We start from the raw sequence: 18,805 nt of genomic DNA on the forward strand, positions 1-18,805 counted from the left end.
CATCAGATAAATGTAGATCTAAATGTGAGGCATTTGAACTCTTGTGTTGGTGGGGAGACGAACCGAAGTGATAGTGGCATGGCTGAATCATCATGATGCTCAGGGAAGTAGCTAAGATGCTGCTGCGGTGAGGGAGCAGAACTGATACCTGGGTCAGTGAGAGTAAGGGTTGGTCCTGGGGCATTTGAGAGCCAGGATCGAGCAATCTGCGTAGCGGAGTGGCAGTACCAACAGTTGTGGAGTGGCCTGGTGTCTCACAGAGGAGCCAGGAGGTCTAAGTAGGTCCCCAGGGAACTCATTAGCCAGAGTCTCCACAGCAAGGCGGTGATGTCCCAGCGGGACGCCTCACACGCCACCATCAACAGGGGACAGCAGGGGAGAGGGCCCTGCCGGAGAGGTATCCCGGAAGGGGCGTTGAGCACACTGTCGCTAGTAGGGGGAACGGAGCGGGCGGAATGGGTCGCTGGAAAGGTTTCCTAATGGGGTCCTGAACAGACGTTATGGGTATGTGGGTCGCTGGGAAGGTGTACACACCACTAGGAACATGGGATGGCCTGAGCGATGGGTTGAGGAGACCAGTGAGCCTTTGTTGGGGCAGCAGTGGAAGTGGGAGGCTGGATGAGTGTCATGAGATCGAAATCACACATCACTCATGGTTGGGCCAGCCATGAACACTGGCAGGGGCGTGCAACTCTCATCTCACAAGACAAGGACACGGATGGAAACGTACACGCAAAACTTTTTCTTAAGAACGGGTTTTCTCTAATAGAGTCCGATTTGCAGGGAAATGTAGAGGAAATGTTTGCCTTCTGGAAGAAGAAGAAGTTTCAGAGAAATGGACCCTACACCGCGAATACCAGGATTGCAATCTCTTTCCTCCAGTATCCTCCAATTTAGATTCCGGGTTGGTAGTTGCATGATCAGGCCTTCACGATTCCAGAGTCCCGCGGCGCTGAGGTTTGTGGACGGCTGACTGGAATGGGGAGCGGTGAGGCTTAGAATCAGTTGCGAGCGGCAGACTCTCGTGGACCGTCGTCGGGTCCACACAGTCCCGCGGGTCTCCGTTTTCTGTGAGTGGCCGAGCGAGTTGACTCCCAAGCGTTCCTCAATTACTTAAGATCTTTTGAGTTGATCTACTGACGAGGCTCCTGACTTAGTCATGTCCCGGCTATATAGTAATATAAGTAAATTCGTATCTTTAATTCACTAACATTTGCGCGTGAGTGTGTGTGTGTGTGTCTGTGTGGCATGCGTGGTGTCACGTGCCTGCAGAAGAAGAACTTCTGGACAAGTTTGGCGGGCGCGTCAGTGTCGCATGACAGTTGGGGCTTAACTTTAGCCCTCCCGAGGTGAGGCCCCAGCCCACTGAACACCTCCCCTTGTGTCCTGGATGGAAAAAGAAACTTGTATAACTGTCACGCTACTCACTGAGTGAGTCTAGTGGACTTGACTGTGTACTGCCAGTGAGTTAACCCCGTGTACGAGTGAGACTCAAGTCTACACAAGAACTTGGGCAACATTAAATCAGTGACCTAATCTTCAGTGTGTCAGAGGCAGGGACGTCTCAAGCAACGCGGCCTCTCTGCCAGCTGTCATCCCACCTGTTGAGCTGAAGGACCAGCTGCATAACTCACCCAGACTGAAGGGCAAGACTGTGTCCTATTGTTGTTTTTTTTCCCCCTTTTTTTCCGCCTCACCGAACGCCTAGGCCCAGAGGCTGAGCACCTCCGGAACCAGAGGCAAATATGAAGTATCAAGGACTTCATATCCTCCTCGTCCTGACCTCTCTACTGCAGATAAATGGTAAGAAATATTATCTTAAGGGACTTTGGATACTCTCTCTCTCTCTCTCTCTCTCTCTCTCTCTCTCTCTCTCTCTCTCTCTCTCTCTCTCTCTCTCTCTCTCTCTCTCTCTCTCTCTCTCTCTCTCTCTCTCTCTCTCTCTCTCTCTCTCTCTCTCTCTCGTCCGTGGCCAATTGATTAATCCATTAATACTGGTATACGGTAAGCTCTCTGCTCTTACGGAATGAGTTCTTTTCTCCTTTGTGTTGCAGAAAAATAGATAAATTGGACTGAATGTCGAGCATATTTCAAATTGCATCAGAAAGTGAACGTGTTTGGAAATTTAATCATTCAGCAATGGTGTACATTTTTCCAGTAAACCCGAACCAAATATATCTAAAACTTCGAGTTAAGTTCACAAGCAAAACTTGACCTGTAAGGCATGACGAGGCACAATGAGCCGACAGGGTCATGAGGTCACAATTTAAGCTTCCACTAGGTTTATATACATACACATATACGTATATATATATATATATATATATATATATATATATATATATATATATATATATATATATATATATATATATATATATATATATATATATATATATATATATATACATATATATATATATATATATATATATATATATATATATATATATATATATATATATATATATATATATATGTATATATATATTATCCCTGGGGATAGGGGAGAAAGAATACTTCCCACGTATTCCCTGCGTGTCGTAGAAGGCGACTAAAAGGGGAGGGAGCGGGGGGCTGGAAATCCTCCCCTCTCGTTTTTTTTTTAGTTTTCCAAAAGAAGGAACAGAGAATTGGGCCAGGTGAGGGTATTCCCTCAAGGCCCAGTCCTCTGTTCTTAACGCTACCTCGCTAATGCGGGAAATGGCGAATAGTTTGAAAGAAAGAAATATATATATATATATATATATATATATATATATATATATATATATATATATATATATATATATATATATATATATATATATATATATATACATATATATATATATATATATATATGTGTGTGTATATATTTTGTTTACACATATACATTTCACAGGATTCAATTTACATGAGTGGTAAACCTTCCCGCTCTTGCAATGAAAGAGAAACGTAATACCACCGAAGGTAAAGATGAAGAAAATCCCTCTTTTATGAGCTACAAGCAGACAGTATTGTATAACCCAGAGTAGAATGTAAAGCTCTTGGTGGTTTCACGAAAAGAGGGTTATGAAAAAAAAAAAAGAAGAAATCTGCAATACGTTTTCAAATATGTTATTGTTGGAGTTTAGTTCTGCAAGGGTCACTGAATGCTTAGAAAATCCCTCGCTTGAAAATAGAGGGTTCATTATTTTTTTTGGGGGGAAGTGGGTGGTGAAGGGATCGAGAGGAGGGAAAAATACTAGGAACTCATAATTATACTAGGGAAAGAATAACGTCTCCCAAGCAATACTAGGGAAATAAAAATTCCTGCAAGCAATATAGGAACCTGTTAATTTTTCACCCAATAATAATACCTCCAAGAAGACGTAGGCTTGAATAGAATGGTTGACAGAAGCTCCTCCAGCTATGGATGATGGTGGTGTTCAAAGAACCATTTTCCCTTTTACGGTAGAATACGAAAATAGAGGAAACGTCTTTGTCGTAAAAAGCGTTTCTTTAACAAGCTTAATCACAGGCTTGATAGACCACTAACTACCCCGTCGTCCACCCTCAGATTTTAAAGCTTTTAAAAGCTTAGTAGTTCGTCTGGAAGCCTCATTCACATTGTGGCAACTCATGGCAAAAGACCTCACAGCTCAAGGACTCTGTTGCACAAAGAGGGTACCTCGTTGGGGAGGAGTGATCTTGGGTCCATCCCCATTCACTGGAGAGGATAGTAAGTCTGTTAAGCTGACCAAGACCTAGTTCGAGCGATGGGAAGCAGTTCTCTATGCCACTTTGAAAAAAAGAGTGGTGCAAGTATGTTGAATGCTGTTTGACAGCTACAGGAGCATTTAAGGTCGATTGGACCTGCTTCAAGACCGAGTAATAGGTTACCACGACTCTGATCATTTCACCACCAATTTAACTCAACTGAGAGATCATTTTGGCACACTGTTCCTTCGGTACGGCTCTGTGATGGAGCCTTTGAAAGGCTGTCCGTCCAGACCCGAAGCATTTCAGGTCGCACAACTTCCTCTGCGTCTGTAAGATGACCTCCTGCATCATCAAAGTCATCCTTAAAAGCGTTCTGTGAAGAGGAAGATGGATTGACCTGCCCTTACGAGTGGGTCTTCTGCAGGCCATGGCAGCGGTCTCTCACAAGGACGCGCTTTGAGTCTTGTGGTTTGAACGCCATCGGTTGGCAACTGTAGAGATGAGACAGGTTGAATGAAATGAAATTTGGAGCAGCTTTACCTCTTAGTTTAACCTTGCTTCTCTCAGACAGACAATTAGTTCAGTCGGTGCAATGGCTTGGATATCTCTCCCTAAACAAATTGAAGGTGTTCTGTGAGAAATCTTTTTATGGGGTTGGATTACGAAGGAACATAAACCATCGTGAATGGTGCCTCCTCTTCTACACACGTAAAGTCACTGTTATTCATTTGTCATAGAATTAAGTTCTTACGGAGCACACTGACGAACACAGTAGGGTGTTTCCAAGTTAAGTGGCTTTACACCCTTGGCCTACATCATCTTCCCTACTACAAATGAAACTATCTTAGGTTCCAGTATCTTGCCGTCCCTTTTATAAGTAGATTTTCTTGTTCTAGGTTTAGCCAATAGCATTCTCTCCATACTTACCCTTTCCTACCCTATTCACTTTAGCAATATTGTACTTCTATGTGTGAATTTCTTTGCCTTGCCCTTTATACAGCAAAACTGTGAACCACACGGTATAGTACACCAGAAATGATTATCATCAGCTGTCTGTCATGAAGGAATCTCACATCCAGAGCTCTTAGTGTGTGCAAGGGTAAGAGTCTGTTCAAATGTATTTTGTAAATTGCCGCTTGACCTGGAAAGCACGAATGACCCCTTTAGTCTAGTCAGTGCGACGAAGTTATGACCGAACAATTGTCAATGTTCGTCCGTCAGGTCTGAAAGTCTTGTCCGTGTGGACTTGCCTGAGTAGAAAATGGAATATTATATTTCCTAGACTTAAGCCCTTGACTATGACAGTACGACCCATGAGCATGATGGTACGACCCTTGAACACGACGGTACGACTCTTGAGAACGACGGTACGACCCTTGAGAACGACGGTACGACCCTTGAGAACGACGGTACGACTCTTGAACAAGAAATGTACGACCCTTGGTATGATGACTTGGTCAAGTCAGTCGTCATATTCGAGGGTCGCACCGTCAAATTCAGTCGATGAAAAAAGTTTTTTAATCGCTAATGAAAAGAAAAAATCATTTTTTCCTTCAGATACATCAAAGCTTTATCCTCATTTCAAGGACAGCATGTCTACAACAACAAAAAAGAAAGAAAATAGAAAGAGATAGTCTTTCTCATTAATGCTATGCGTTTATCAATTCAATTTCTGCTCTTTCGTCTAGTGAATACCACCACCAGGTAAGACTGAAGATCACCTGCACGTACATGGATCAACTGGACACACACGAGTAAGAACAGAGAGACAACTCTGGTAAATTTGGTAATATTTCATATTTTGGGTTCATTACCTTCACAACTTGTGGGAGGTATGACGGACTATAACTTACACTAATAATCGATTCTCAAAGTCGTAGAAACATTACCTCCTTCAATGACTGCCTTTTTGGGTGCATTACATTCTATCTATGATCATAGTTATAACGGAGAAATGTACCGATATTTCACTATTTTTGTCTTAGGATCAACTGATTGTCTCCTGGTATTTGAATCCGCAAAAGAACTTCCGTTACAGTTTTGGAATCGGATTCCGAACCCTTTGTTTACTCTTTTTTTTCACCCCCTTGACGGCCGCCAACGGAAGCAATACACAAAAGGCAGCAACAGACTCGGTGGATGGGAATGAGAGCGGACAGCGTTGTTCATATCCTCCACACTTACATCTGATTTCACAACCTGACAGAGGAGAAAGATTGTCACCTGCAATCTTCTCTTATATACATTCCCGTATCTTGTATTACTACTATCTGATAGCAAAAAGCAGATATCTCATATATGTATATAACTGGTATCTAGTGCTACTTCTGGTATATAAGAAAAAAAACAGATGTGGTATCCAGCGTCGGTCAGGCTCAAAGGGGGATGAAGAGAAGGGGTCCTGTTATTATAGCCCCTTGGGACAATGTCATTCCTTTAGGTTATTCGTCCATTCGTCTTAATTATATGTAACTGAAGACTCTCCAAATTGATCTGAGTGGAAATTAATTGACCCGGAACGCTTGGGGGTCACTGTTTAATCTTGAAATATGAGGAACTCTTTGCATACAGTTAAAGAAAATGGAAAGGGTTCATGTCATGCGAAAGGAGGATGAAATCTATTTTGAAGTGAACCCAGGATGAATGCCATGGTCTTAAGATCCATACTGCTCCGTCTTACATGGTTGATCCATACTGCTTCGTCTTACATAGTTCACGTATGAGTAGAGGACGACCAGTTCCCAGTTAAAGATATGTACCATTATTGCTCATAGTGAAATAACTAGAATGATATTAAACACAATTGTTCTTAAGGTGGCTAAGCAAAAGGTTGGAAAAAAAAACCACTCGAAACATCTATTAGTTTGACATACGTTGATTATATAGATGTCTTACGAGTCATCTCTTACAGGTTGTGAAATCAGTCACTTACTGACTGGTGTAAAATACTGCACAATATCGACAGAGAAAAAAAAGTTTGAAAGATATCTATTTTGTTCAGTGTTGATATAGATATAAGAAAAATGTGATTTACTTCCGCTGAAAAGAGGATGGAACACGGGAAAAATATCTTTTTTTATACTGAAAAGTATCAGATGTGTTGGTATGTATGTGTGTGTGTGTGTGTGTGTGTGTGTGTGTGTGTGTGTGTGTGTGTGTGTGTGTGTGTGTGTGTGTGTGTGTGTGTGTGTGTGTGTGTGTGGAGGTAAGCCGGCCATTCATCAGGGAACGCTGGGTTACTCCAGTATTTACCTGATGTGTGTATCCCCGAACATCTGTCACTGAGGGGAGAGTGACGGGACAAGGGAGAGGCGAGGGGGGGAGAGGAGAGAGAGAACCAGGACACGAGGGAGTGAGAGGAGAGGCGAGGGGAGAGCCAGGACACGAGGGAGTGAGGGGAGAGGGGAGTGTGAATGGACAGTGGGGAGGGGAAAGGAGAGAGAGTGAATGGACGAGCGAAGGAACAGATGGGGAGTGGAAAGGGGTGGAGAAGCGAAGGTGAAAAAGTAAAGAAACAGATAGGAGAAAAATGAGGAAAATGTGATATAGGAGGGAGGAAGATGAAGGGGCGGGAGAAACAGAAAGAGGAAATTATTGAAGGGGTGCTTGAGAGGGAGGGAAATCTGTGAGGAAATGGAAGAGTAGTGGAGAGTAACAAAGGGAGAGGAAGGTGGAGAAGGAGAGAGGAAGCGGTGGGAGAGTTAAGAAGAATGGGAGGGAGAGGAGAGAAGACGGTAAAGGAGTGGGTGGGTGGGTGGGGCAGAAATAAAGAGTGAAATAACGGAGAACGAAAACACTGTGGAAGTAAGACGAAGGTGATGAAAGATGGGAGGTAGAAAAGAGAAAAGAAGAAGAAGAGGAAGGGATGACAGAGAGTGGGAAGGACACTCGAGACGGAAAGGGTGAGAGAACCAACGGATGAGAGACAGAGGAGTCAGGGACAGAGCAGTGAGGGAAGGGACAGTGAGGAAAGGAACAGTAAGGGAAGGGACAGTGAGGAACAGTATAGTGTTAGCATTCACCAATTCATCATTGTTCACATTCCCTCCATCCGCTGTAGCTTCTTTGCTTCTTAACAATACTTGTATCGAGACATGTTCTCAACTCTGTCCCTCCTTCATCAATCATCAAGCCAGCTTTGGGATCTATTCATACCTCATGTAAGGTGATGCAATTCGAATGATTCCTTACTTCCCTCGGCATCATCTGCGAACACATCCAGGATTGAGTCCCCATCTCTTGGCAAGTGATTTACAATGATCAAGAAGAACTGTGGTTCTAGGAATGAGCCTTGTGTCATGCCACCGGTAACGACGCCCCATTTTGAGAGAGGGACACTTTGACATGCGTCCACTGTTTCTTTTTACTAAAGTACTTTATCTTATCCATAAAAGGAGTCTCTACCTTATCTCTCCCTGAAGATCCAGTGTCTCTGCCAAACTCCTAAATGCTACAGAGTCGAACGTCTACTGGCAGTCAAGGAACACGTACTGAACCCCGAATCCTATTCTCAGTCGGAGCTCACTCTCTCATAAGAGGTTTCACACACCCATGACTTCTCTATTTTCCTTCCCTGAGCCCGTGTTGTCTCTCAGTTCGCAGCTTCTCCCTCCCCGCCTATAGTCATCCATTTTGCTCTCAGATTATCTCTTCCAGTACTCTACAGACCACACTTACGTCAGAGACCAACATGCAGTTGAGCACAAATTCTCGTTCTCTCTTCTTCAAGGTACGTATGAAAAGCTTTTGCCCTCGTCCACTCCCTTAGCGTCATGCGATACATTGAGCAATATATCCAACAGTTTGTCAAACGTATCTGTACATCTTTCTTCAGCTCGTATGGAAAAAAACTCCTCAAGACCAATGTCTTATATGTCTCAAGGACATTAAGTGATCTGCTTTTGAATTTTGTAGCAATTTCAGTGATTTCCAAAACCTCCTCAACACTCCATCTAACTGGTGCTACAGTGTCTTTCACTGTAGAAAAAAAGAAAAGCATTTTTGAATCTCTTGACTCTAATGATGTTTGTGTGTGTGTGTGTGTGTGTGTGTGTGTGTGTGTGTGTGTGTGTGTCCATGTTCCCTGGCTCCAAGTGCATTATCGTCATCAGTGTCATACTCATCTGGATACAGAACAGTACATTCAAAAATCTATCAGGTTCCAGACATGATGGCAAGTGGGATCCAAAGATGTACCTCGCTGGAGCCAGCTCAGACAATAACACTGACATGAAGAGACTTCCGCGTTGAGCAAGAGATATGAACCCCCATCAGCAGTATGATGTAATGACCAGTATTACGTAGCTCCCAGCCTCATTATGGTACTCATGAGAGAGAGAGAGAGAGAGAGAGAGAGAGAGAGAGAGAGAGAGAGAGAGAGAGTTAGAGACAGACAGACAGACAGACAGACAGACAGCAATATCATACGAGTAATGAAGGCAAAATTTATCCACGGTGGAAGGCCAGCAAGCAGAGCCATGGGAGAGAGAGAGAGAGAGAGAGAGAGAGAGAGAGAGAGAGAGAGAGAGAGAGAGAGAGAGAGAGAGAGAGAGAGAGAGAGAGAGAGAGAGAGAGAGAGAGAGAGAGAGAGAGATGCAGAGAGACAGGGTTAGAGACAGACAGAGAGACAGACAGACAGACAGCAATATCATACGAGTAATGAAGGCAAAATTTATCCATGGTGGAGGGCCAGCAAGCAGAGCCATGAGAGAGAGAGAGAGAGAGAGAGAGAGAGAGAGAGAGAGAGAGAGAGAGAGAGAGAGAGAGAGAGAGAGAGAGAGAGAGAGAGAGAGAGAGAGAGAGAGAGAGAGAGAGGAATGAAGAGACGGTGGAGATAAGAAGTGAGTGAGGGGCCCTCCGTGGCGTGAGATAAGCTGCTCCCTCGGGGCCCACCAAGTTCTCTACATCTTAAAAGTGACCTTAACAAGGCTCCGGGGGCCCCGCCCGGGACCGGGCCCGTTTCTCCTCGTTAAACGCTCGGCGACCATCCACCAACAGCCGCTGATGATGTCGTTAGCCATCCGACACCAAAGCTCGTTAGTCAGTACCCATGATGGTTAGCCTCGTTATAACTACCCACCACCACCTTCATTATCCAATGCCCGAGACCGGTCTCGTTAACCGCCGGACCAACAGTGCTCGTTATTCAACTCTGTAGAGCTTGACTGTGTCGTCGTTAACCACCGACCACCACCCACTTTAGCGTTCAAGGATGGCGTCGTTAAACGCCTACAACCATCTATATTATCAAGCGCTGTTTCATCGCTCGATGTCAGACCTAAGAGGTTTGCTTCGTTAATCGCCTTTCACCACTATCACCACCCAGATCAGTGTTGAATGGCCATGTGAACAACCCACTATAACCACCAACCACGTCGGTAATGAAGGATGGCGTCGTTAACCACCCACTGCCACTACCACTAACAACCAAGTTAGTGATCAAAGCTGGCTTCGTTGACCCTTTTACCAGGAAAATGGTCTCGTTCATCCGTCCATCATCACCCGTTTTCGTTGACAGCACACGGCTTCGTTACCCGGCTAGCACCAGCCTAACCCACATATGAAGATCCTCCCAGCATGTCGCTAGGACTCCTAGAACAGTCGTCGTGTGTCTTCTAGGCTTCACTGGACGTCGACGAAGATGTCGTCTCTACGTAAAGATAGACAGAGTTTCTCCTGAATAGATCATGAGCAATTACCACCACCACGTCTCTATGCCCCAAGGAGGAGTGGTGGCGGAGGTTGGGTGTGAGTTCTAGACAGAGTTTCTCCTTAATAGATCATGAGCTATTACCACCACCACGTCTCTATGCCCCAAGGAGGAGTGGTGGCGGAGGTTGGGTGTGAGTTCGAAGACCAAGGAGAGATTAGCTGCAGAGAACTCCAATGTATTGGGTTGATGAGGAAGATGGATATGATTATCACCTGGTCGTCTTGTGACTGTGGCCAATATCACCTCAGGGCGTACTTAAGTCTTGGTTCTTTGAAGGTCTCGAGAGCTCTCGTGGGTGTCGTTGCGTCAGCAGCAAGAGATGAATGGTTCGTTCTCCGTCTGTCTTAAAGACATGGGTTGCTACTGCACTCCGACTCTGCGTCATGAGTTTAGTCAGAGCCCTAAACGTAGAACGGGGGCGCCCCACGGGTGTCCTAGGGTTGCGACAGAGGTTACTCCTTGTCTCAGATCAGAAGAAAACTTTTTTGATGTTGAGTTCTGAAGTGGCTGTCACTTTCCCCTCGTAAATGTTAAATGTTCCTAAGATTATCTATAACTTTCTCTCTCTCTCTCTATCCCAGGATGAATGAGTATTCCTTGATGACTATCAATATATCCCAGGATGGATGAGGAGTGTCTCCTTGGTCACTTTCTCTCTCTCTCCCAGGATGAATGAGTATTCCTTGGCCAGAGAGAGAGAGAGAGAGAGAGAGAGAGAGAGAGAGAGAGAGAGAGAGAGAGAGAGAGAGAGAGAGAGAGAGAGAGAGAGAGAGAGAGAGAGAGAGAGAGAGAGAGTTGAGTAGATAAATAGGAAGAAGGACAAGGTGCAGTAAATGTAAATTCCAAGTCTTTATCCTTGAGTAAAATGTCTCCATTTTTGCTGAGTCTCGAGACGTAAAAACCAAGATGGAAATCAGTTAAGGTCTTCTGCTAATAAAGTTTTTATTGGTAATCAGAATCAGCTCGTTAATGGCTCGTTAAACTAACCCTCAACCCTCAAGATTGCTGTGTTTTTCTCCAACCATCAGCACTTCAGTCCCACCATTTCTTCCGTGATTACAGGATGACCATAGACCTATCCAGAGTTGATATCATCTAATAAGTGAGAGATTAGAAAAAAAAAACATTTGTAAAGTAATAGATAAAGGAGAGGAAGAGGTGTGTGTCCTGCTGCCGATAACGTTGCCTCAGTGTTCCTAAGGTCAAGAGAAAAGAAGGTCTTCCAAATACCTACTGGAAGGGGTCATCAGATCTTCCAGGAGTGCTGGAATGACCACTTGTTGTTAGGGAAGGTTAAGGGAGTATTGTCGTTAGTATAACTACCCACTATGGATCTTGATAGTGGATACGCTTACTCCTGTTCCAAGCAGTCATGGTTTTACTACCCGTTTGAGAGAAGGGTAAGATGCTGGACGTGATAGCCTGCTGATGGAAAGCAAGAGCAAAGCTGGTGAAGACTGTGGCTTCCCCCAACTCATAGAAATATTATAGAAACACTCAGAGAGACACGACAGGACGCAGGGTCTGTGAGATTATATCCATGTTGTCGGGATGTGTTTAGAATGCTTTTGGAATATGGTTGAGTTACACACGCATCCTGTTAAAGTTCTCTTGGAACGTAATGACAGTGTGTTGGAAAGTTGCTGGAATGCTATTAAACTTGCTGAATTATTTCAGAAGTGTTGACATGGGATAAATCTAATGCTAAAGTAATTCATGGTTCGTGTTGCAGTCGAGGGCGTTTAGAGTGATATAATGCAATATAAACGCCTCTGATATGTTTCAGAAATCATGTCCCGTGGCTGAATCAATGCTGAAGCGTCGTGGGTGCATTGAAAAATGCTTTTGAGCAGTAGATCGTACGCTGAAAGCCTTAGTACATATCTTTACCAGCATAAGAAAGATGATGCTCAATGATAGAAATGTTAGAATGCTTCAGATTTTTCGTAAGGGATCTAAATGCTTTCGTATGAATGTCCTATATCTTCATGCTCTTATATTTTCCTTTCGTTTACCACTTTGATCTGTTATCACAGTTGGTAAATTTTGCTAACCATTCCGTGGTGATGAGGTGTCGGACTTTGCTCTGAATATGGCTGGAAAGTGAAAGTATTTCAGGATTGAAGTGAAAACTGTCTTGAAGATCTGCGAATCCTTAGATTGAGAATCATCTCCAGTCGTCCTAGCTCTCAAACTGTGTGTGTGTGTGTGTGTGTGTGTGTGTGTGTGTGTGTGTGTGTGTGTGTGTGTGTGTGTGTGTGTGTGTGTGTGTGTGTGTGTGTGTGTGTGTGTGTGTGTGTGTGGAGGAAAAAAAATGGGTAGAAATCTTGAGAATGTTAGGAGCTGGGGGCGCCGAGGGAAGGCCTTGGAATTTGCTCCAACAAGGATGAATGACGCAATCTAAATGCAACAGATACCCCTGAAATGGAGACTCGAACTCCTTGCTTGATGTTGTGTCGGCATCGCCCTTGCCACCAGCGAGTCCTGAGCACTGTGGGGAGGTCCTTTCCCACGTCCTTCCCCTCCCCTTTGGGTCAACGAGCTGAGCAAACCTTTCCCGGTCAAGGGATAATGACCATACTGCAGGAGCAGAAGGCTGAAGGGCTGATGGTGGCGTCTATGGCTGTCAGGGATGAAGGTGTCTGCTTAGAGACGGTGGCTCAAGTTTGTTTTGCTTCAGTCTCTCTCCCTCCGGCATTTTACATCTCCCTCTTAGTTGGAACTCCATTCGAGAACTCGCTTTTTTTTTCTATTTTTTTTACCTCACGAAGTTGACTAACCTCGTGGCCACCACGCGAAGTGGAAAAGGAGAAGAAAGGGAAGGATCTCTTTCTCTCCCACGAGCCGAAACTGCCTCATCCCTTCCCCTCAGTTCTTAGGATAAAGTCCCTCTCTCTCTCTCTCTCTCCTTATCTTTACATTTTACTTCACTTTAAAAAAAAAAAAGGCTTTATTCTAAAGTCTTAGTCTTTTTTCCAATTTTTTGGCAAAGTCTTATTTACTGTCTCTCCTCAAGTCTCAGCCTTCTTCTTTTTCACAGTCTTACATTCTCTTCCTATAAGACTTGAACCTTCTCCCCTTCAGATTTCAATCCCCTCTCCCCTGAGGTCGTGTGCCCATCGTCTTCTCAAGTCCAAGTCGTATCCGCTCCTAAATTATCAGACATCGCCCGCCCCCCATTAAGTTTCAATCTCTTCCATTAAAAAAATTTCACTCTCCATAGCCGCTGGAGCCCGCTAGGTAAATTAATCTTCACCAAAATATCCTCTTAACTCCCTCTTACCTGAGACGCTCCGGGAGGAAGAGTGGGCTGGGGAGAGGCAGCCAGCGAGGCAGCGTTATCTGAAGCAGAGGAGGAGAGACAATGGAGAGAAAAATGGAGAGGCGGAGGTGGGGGAAGAAAGGAGGGAAGGGAAGGAAGAAGGGAGAGAGAGAGAGAGAGAGAGTGAGAGAGAGAGGTGGAAGAGGGAAGGAGGAAGGGAGAGGGAGTAAGAGAAAGGTGGGAATGGGAAGGAGGAAGAGAGATAGAAAGAGACGAGAGGACTTAGCGAAGGATGGAGGAAGATGCAAGAAGGCTAAGGAAGAGAAAAGTATGGTACTACTACCCGAGGACTGGGGTACAGGAGAGCAGATATCCCGGTACGTGGTGCACGTTAGTGTTGGCTTCATACCCACGAAGAATACTGCTGAGTCGGCAGCGTAACTACGTCGGCAGGTAGTTCAACCGTTAGTCTTACAGCAAATATTTCTTATGTACCTATCCTGCGTATAGAGACACTATGCTGAATGTCTTTGTATATTTTCCCATCAGGCTAAGCCATGATGTACTCCCTGCTGCTCATGATTAGTACATCACTGTGATACAGAATATGTAATCACAAAGGAGTCCTTCAGGGTGTAATTGACCATTATTGGTCTAAGGTTTCCACTGCTGCAGAATCTGTTTCCTGTTGGTTCTATGTCACTTTCTCAAATGGCGATGAGACGTAATGACGAATATGGCAAAGACATCCTGGCGTTTGATCAAGCTCTGGAGCGTCTCTGCTTTCAGTGGGTTAGCATTATCTAAGGAACCTCCACACACACACATACACATACACAATCCTGAGGAATACGGGGATCTACTCCGGCCGGAGATTGAGAGCGAAGTGGCTGCCGTCTTTAGCTGATGCAAGGAACATGTGGAGGATGAGGCTGTGGTCTGGCGTGTCAGCAACCACAGCAGCCTCAGGACACACACACACACACACACACACACACACACACACACACACACACACACGCACACACACACACAGGGAAACAGTCGAAGTTAGAGAGAGAGAGAGAGAGAGAGAGAGAGAGAGAGAGAGAGAGAGAGAGAGAGAGAGAGAGAGAGAGAGAGAGAGAGAGAGAGAGAGAGAGAGAGAGAGAGCTGAATTTTTCCAATCGCAGCCACACACAAACACACACACATTATATATATATATATATATATATATATATATATATATATATATATATATATATATATATATATATATATATATATATATATATATATATATATATATATATATATATATATATATATATATATATGATCACACAGAAACCTAAACAAACACACACACTCACATGTTTACCACTCTGGACCACACCACAACACCATCCCTCCTCCACGTCTCACACACACTCCCTCCCTCCCTCCACCCACAACACACTCTCTTACACACCGAACATTTGTCACGTCTCGACTGGGGAGTCAGTTCATAGCTCTCTTTCCCCGTTCGGCTCATCTGTTTCCCCTGTGAGCGGAGATTTCTCAACAGTGTAACTGTTAACCATTACCACCGGTTCGCTTGCCTCGAGAATCATCCGATACATGGAATAGCACAACTACTCTTTGCCCACCTTAGGGTTTAGTATCCCATTTTAAGAAAGAAAAAGCGTAGAAACTTCTGCCTGTGAGGGAGTGATATTAGTTGATAGTTTACAGTGTAGTATGTGTAGTTTCCTTCGCTCTTTTCCATACAACTCTATTGTTTGTTCCCATGTCTCTCAGATCCCCAAGTCTAACAGCCACAAAAATATTCCCAGTTTCTCACATCTTTAGTTGAAAAGTCTCAGACACTCTCCTTACTCACGAAGACCCTCATTTGAAGAGATACTGTCTTATTCGTACTTCTTTAGATCCTCAGTCTAACCGGCTACTCCTCTGCCCTCATACACCCCAGCAACTTCACCTGCTGCTTCTGTTACTCTGGCCTCCCTGATCCCTGACACTGGTTCGACCCCTTGTTTCTACAGCTACATCAACCACTCCCCTTCTCACCTTAACCCCCCCCGTCTACGACCACATTAATAACCTTCCTCCATCCCCTCTCTGTCCTCCTGGCCACGTACAGAGAAACAGACACAAGGATGTTGGGTCAGCGAGTCTGAATTTTCGAAAGTGTGGGACTGACCTTTCTTCCCATCTTCCACAAGGGCCTCCCTCCCCTCACGAGACCCCTCAGCCCTCCTGGCTACCTTCCCTCACAGGAGCTGAATCCCATACACCCAAATCCAAAACTCATCCACGTTAATCTTGCCGTTGATGGCGTCACGCAGCGAGAGAAGAACGGAAGAATTGACGAGGGCGGGTAAGATATAGGGGTGGCGAGGCAGGGTAAGGGATTAAGAGGAGGTTGAGGAAGTGGGGAAAGACATGGAATGACGAGGTGGCGGGGGTATCATGGAGGAGAAAGAAGATGAGTTATGATGATTGGGCTGGGGAAACTGAACAATGGATAGATACAGTCGTGTGTATCAGTGTGGGTGATGGTAAGGCGAGGCATCTGTGGGTGGAGATGGTCAGTGGACTCGCATATTGAGAGGTAATGCTGCTGCTGTGTGTTGTTATGGATATGTTAACTGGCTATAGGAAAGTGATGTAGCAGACTCCCTTATAAGAACATGTCATAGGTGAGATGAGGTTGCAGTTGTGATACGCAGGAGGAGGTTGTAGAAACTGAGTGCCATTGTAAATTGCAGAGGTTTGAGATGAAAGAAGTGGTCTCCAAGTGCTTCAATTCTCTTGAAGAACTTTTGCAACAGTGTTCAACCAACGTCGACGGTAGTGCGTGGCAGGACGCCCACGGAGCAGACAGATGGCCTCCAGTCCTGAGAAGCAAATATATATAAGCGAATAACTGGCACAGAAATTGGCTGAGGTGGCTGGACGCCTGGTCCTGATTTATGGAGCAGCGATGGATGCGTCTCGGCGAAGTGTCATCCAGGGAACAAGCCAATAAAGTGAACCGGGTGAGGCGACTGGCACTTGGGAGACCTGACCAAGTGAGAGAAGTAGTTATAAGAAGGATTGTGCGAGCGTCAGGAGTTAGGGCAAAGAAAAGCAAAGTTTGGTTCCTGTTCCCAGACCAAGCTTGCTCAAGATTTACCAACTGTCTCTTCTTCTTCTTCTTCGTTCTCTTCTTCTTCTTCTACTTCTTCTTCTTCTTCTTCTTCTTCTTCTTCTTCTTCTTTCTTCTTCTTCTTCTTCTTCTTCTTCTTCTTCTTCTTCTTCTTCTTCTTCTTCTTCTTCTTCTTCTTCTTCTTCTTCTTCTTTTCTTCTTCTTCTTCTTCTTCTTCTTCTTCTTCTTCTTCTTCTTCTTCTTCTTCTTGTACTACTGCTGGTGGGAATTGAAGGACTGAATTCTGATGAACCACCCCTGACCTTCCCTGTATTGAAAAAAAGAAATGGAGACGCAATTTGCTACTGAAAAGGTTCAAATTATCTAATTTACTTGGACAAGTATTTTTCTTTATGGCAGTATCGCATCAATGAAGAGTATATCTTGCTGTCTTTTCTCGAGGCATAGAGGAACAAATATACACACACACACACACACACACACACACACACACACACACACACACACACACACACACACATATATATTCTTTCATACTATTCACCATTTCCGGCATTAGCGAGGTAGCGTTAAGAACAGAGGACTTGGCCTTTGAGGGAATATCCTCACCTGGCCCCCTTCTCTGTTCCTTCCTTTGGAAAATTAAAAAAAAAAGAAAAAAGAGAGAGAGAGAGAGAGAGAGAGAGAGAGAGAGAGAGAGAGAGAGAGAGAGAGAGAGAGAAAGAGAGAGAGAGAATGAGAGAGAGAGATTCGTCAGCTCATCCTTGGAGAATTCTGTTTCTCTTAAATGTCCCTGGCAGCGAGAAGACGTTCATGTAGATCTGTAGCTGCAGGAGGAGGAGGAGGAGGAGGAGGAGCGAGGCAGTCAGATACGTTCACAAGGGTAAGCAAGGGAGGAACACTCCAGGATGGAGGCAGCACTCGTCGTATACACAGTACGCAGGAGGACTTCGTCAGGAGACGCTGGAGGTTAATCACTGTTAATCAACTTTGAGCCGTCAACTTGATTACAATATCAGACAGAAATGTACCTGACACTACCCCCGTTAGCGCCGAAAATCTCAATGTTTTCCATTATACTATGAGATCTGCCGTGCTATCTATTCAACGTATCATAGTTCCCTTTAACGTTAGAGCTGCTGTCGTGTCAGCGGCGGCGGGCGGTGTCGTGCTGGGAAAGTGATCGAAAACCTGATATCAATTTCGCTCCGGGAAAATATGCCCAGCTGTTGAGAGGGAGGGAGGAAACTCTCTCCAACCCAACCCTCACCCCATCTATCGAGGATGAAAGCAGGGATAATGTAAATAAATTGGCGGTTCGTTTTTTTTTTTTTTAAATCCCTTTTACGGTTCATCGGTCGTAAATGGTCGATTAATAAAAGTTCTTTTAGTATAGACACGAGAACTTACGCAGTGAGATGAAGCATTGGATTGACATGAGTGATGTACTCATGCCAAATAGAGACAACCTTTCTCTCGCAAGGTGAAGAGAATAAGGATCTTCAGAACCTGATGACTGCTTTCATACGGTTGGCATTTCTCATTTAATATGTTCTATCTGTTATCTATGATAAGCCGTCATTGTACGTAGGTACCCTTATAGCGGAGGTCAAAGCAGTTCATCCTCCCCTGCCATCATGAAGGTCAAACAGGTTCACTGTACTTCATAATGACCTGTATCATGGTCTCCAGAAATATGGTAAGCTCAATGAATGTGTTCCTATATGTTCATAACACATTGTTGTTCATAACACATGTATATGTCATCATATCAATTATAAGTATGGCTATGGATTCGGATTTCACTGCAGATTATCGATTATTTCTAACAGTATACGAACAGCAAGGTACTGACGGTTGAATACATTCCTTCTTTGATATCTACATTCGTTCGTGAAATGTCCTTTTCCTTCAGTAAATCAAATCACTTGTAGATGTTGTCTGTCATTCACTCTGAAGCTGTAATATATCTTGCTATCTCAAGTACTTGTCTGCTCCATTCGTTCACAATATC

General features: G+C 44.4%; 1 protein-coding gene across 1 annotated transcript in view; it reads left to right on the top strand.

Moving 5' to 3' along the window:
- Window positions 1-1,024: 1,024 nt before the first annotated feature.
- The window catches only part of LOC139756633 (cell adhesion molecule Dscam2-like), a 246,692-nt gene continuing 228,911 nt past the window's right edge, over window positions 1,025-18,805 (top strand). The window contains exon 1 of the mRNA XM_071676304.1: window positions 1,025-1,803. The gene's annotated coding sequence lies outside the window, so the exon portion shown is untranslated. The remainder of the gene's footprint in view (window positions 1,804-18,805) is intronic.

This window comes from Panulirus ornatus, chromosome 22 (genome assembly GCF_036320965.1).
Source record: "Panulirus ornatus isolate Po-2019 chromosome 22, ASM3632096v1, whole genome shotgun sequence".
Taxonomy (NCBI): Eukaryota; Metazoa; Arthropoda; class Malacostraca; order Decapoda; family Palinuridae; genus Panulirus; species Panulirus ornatus.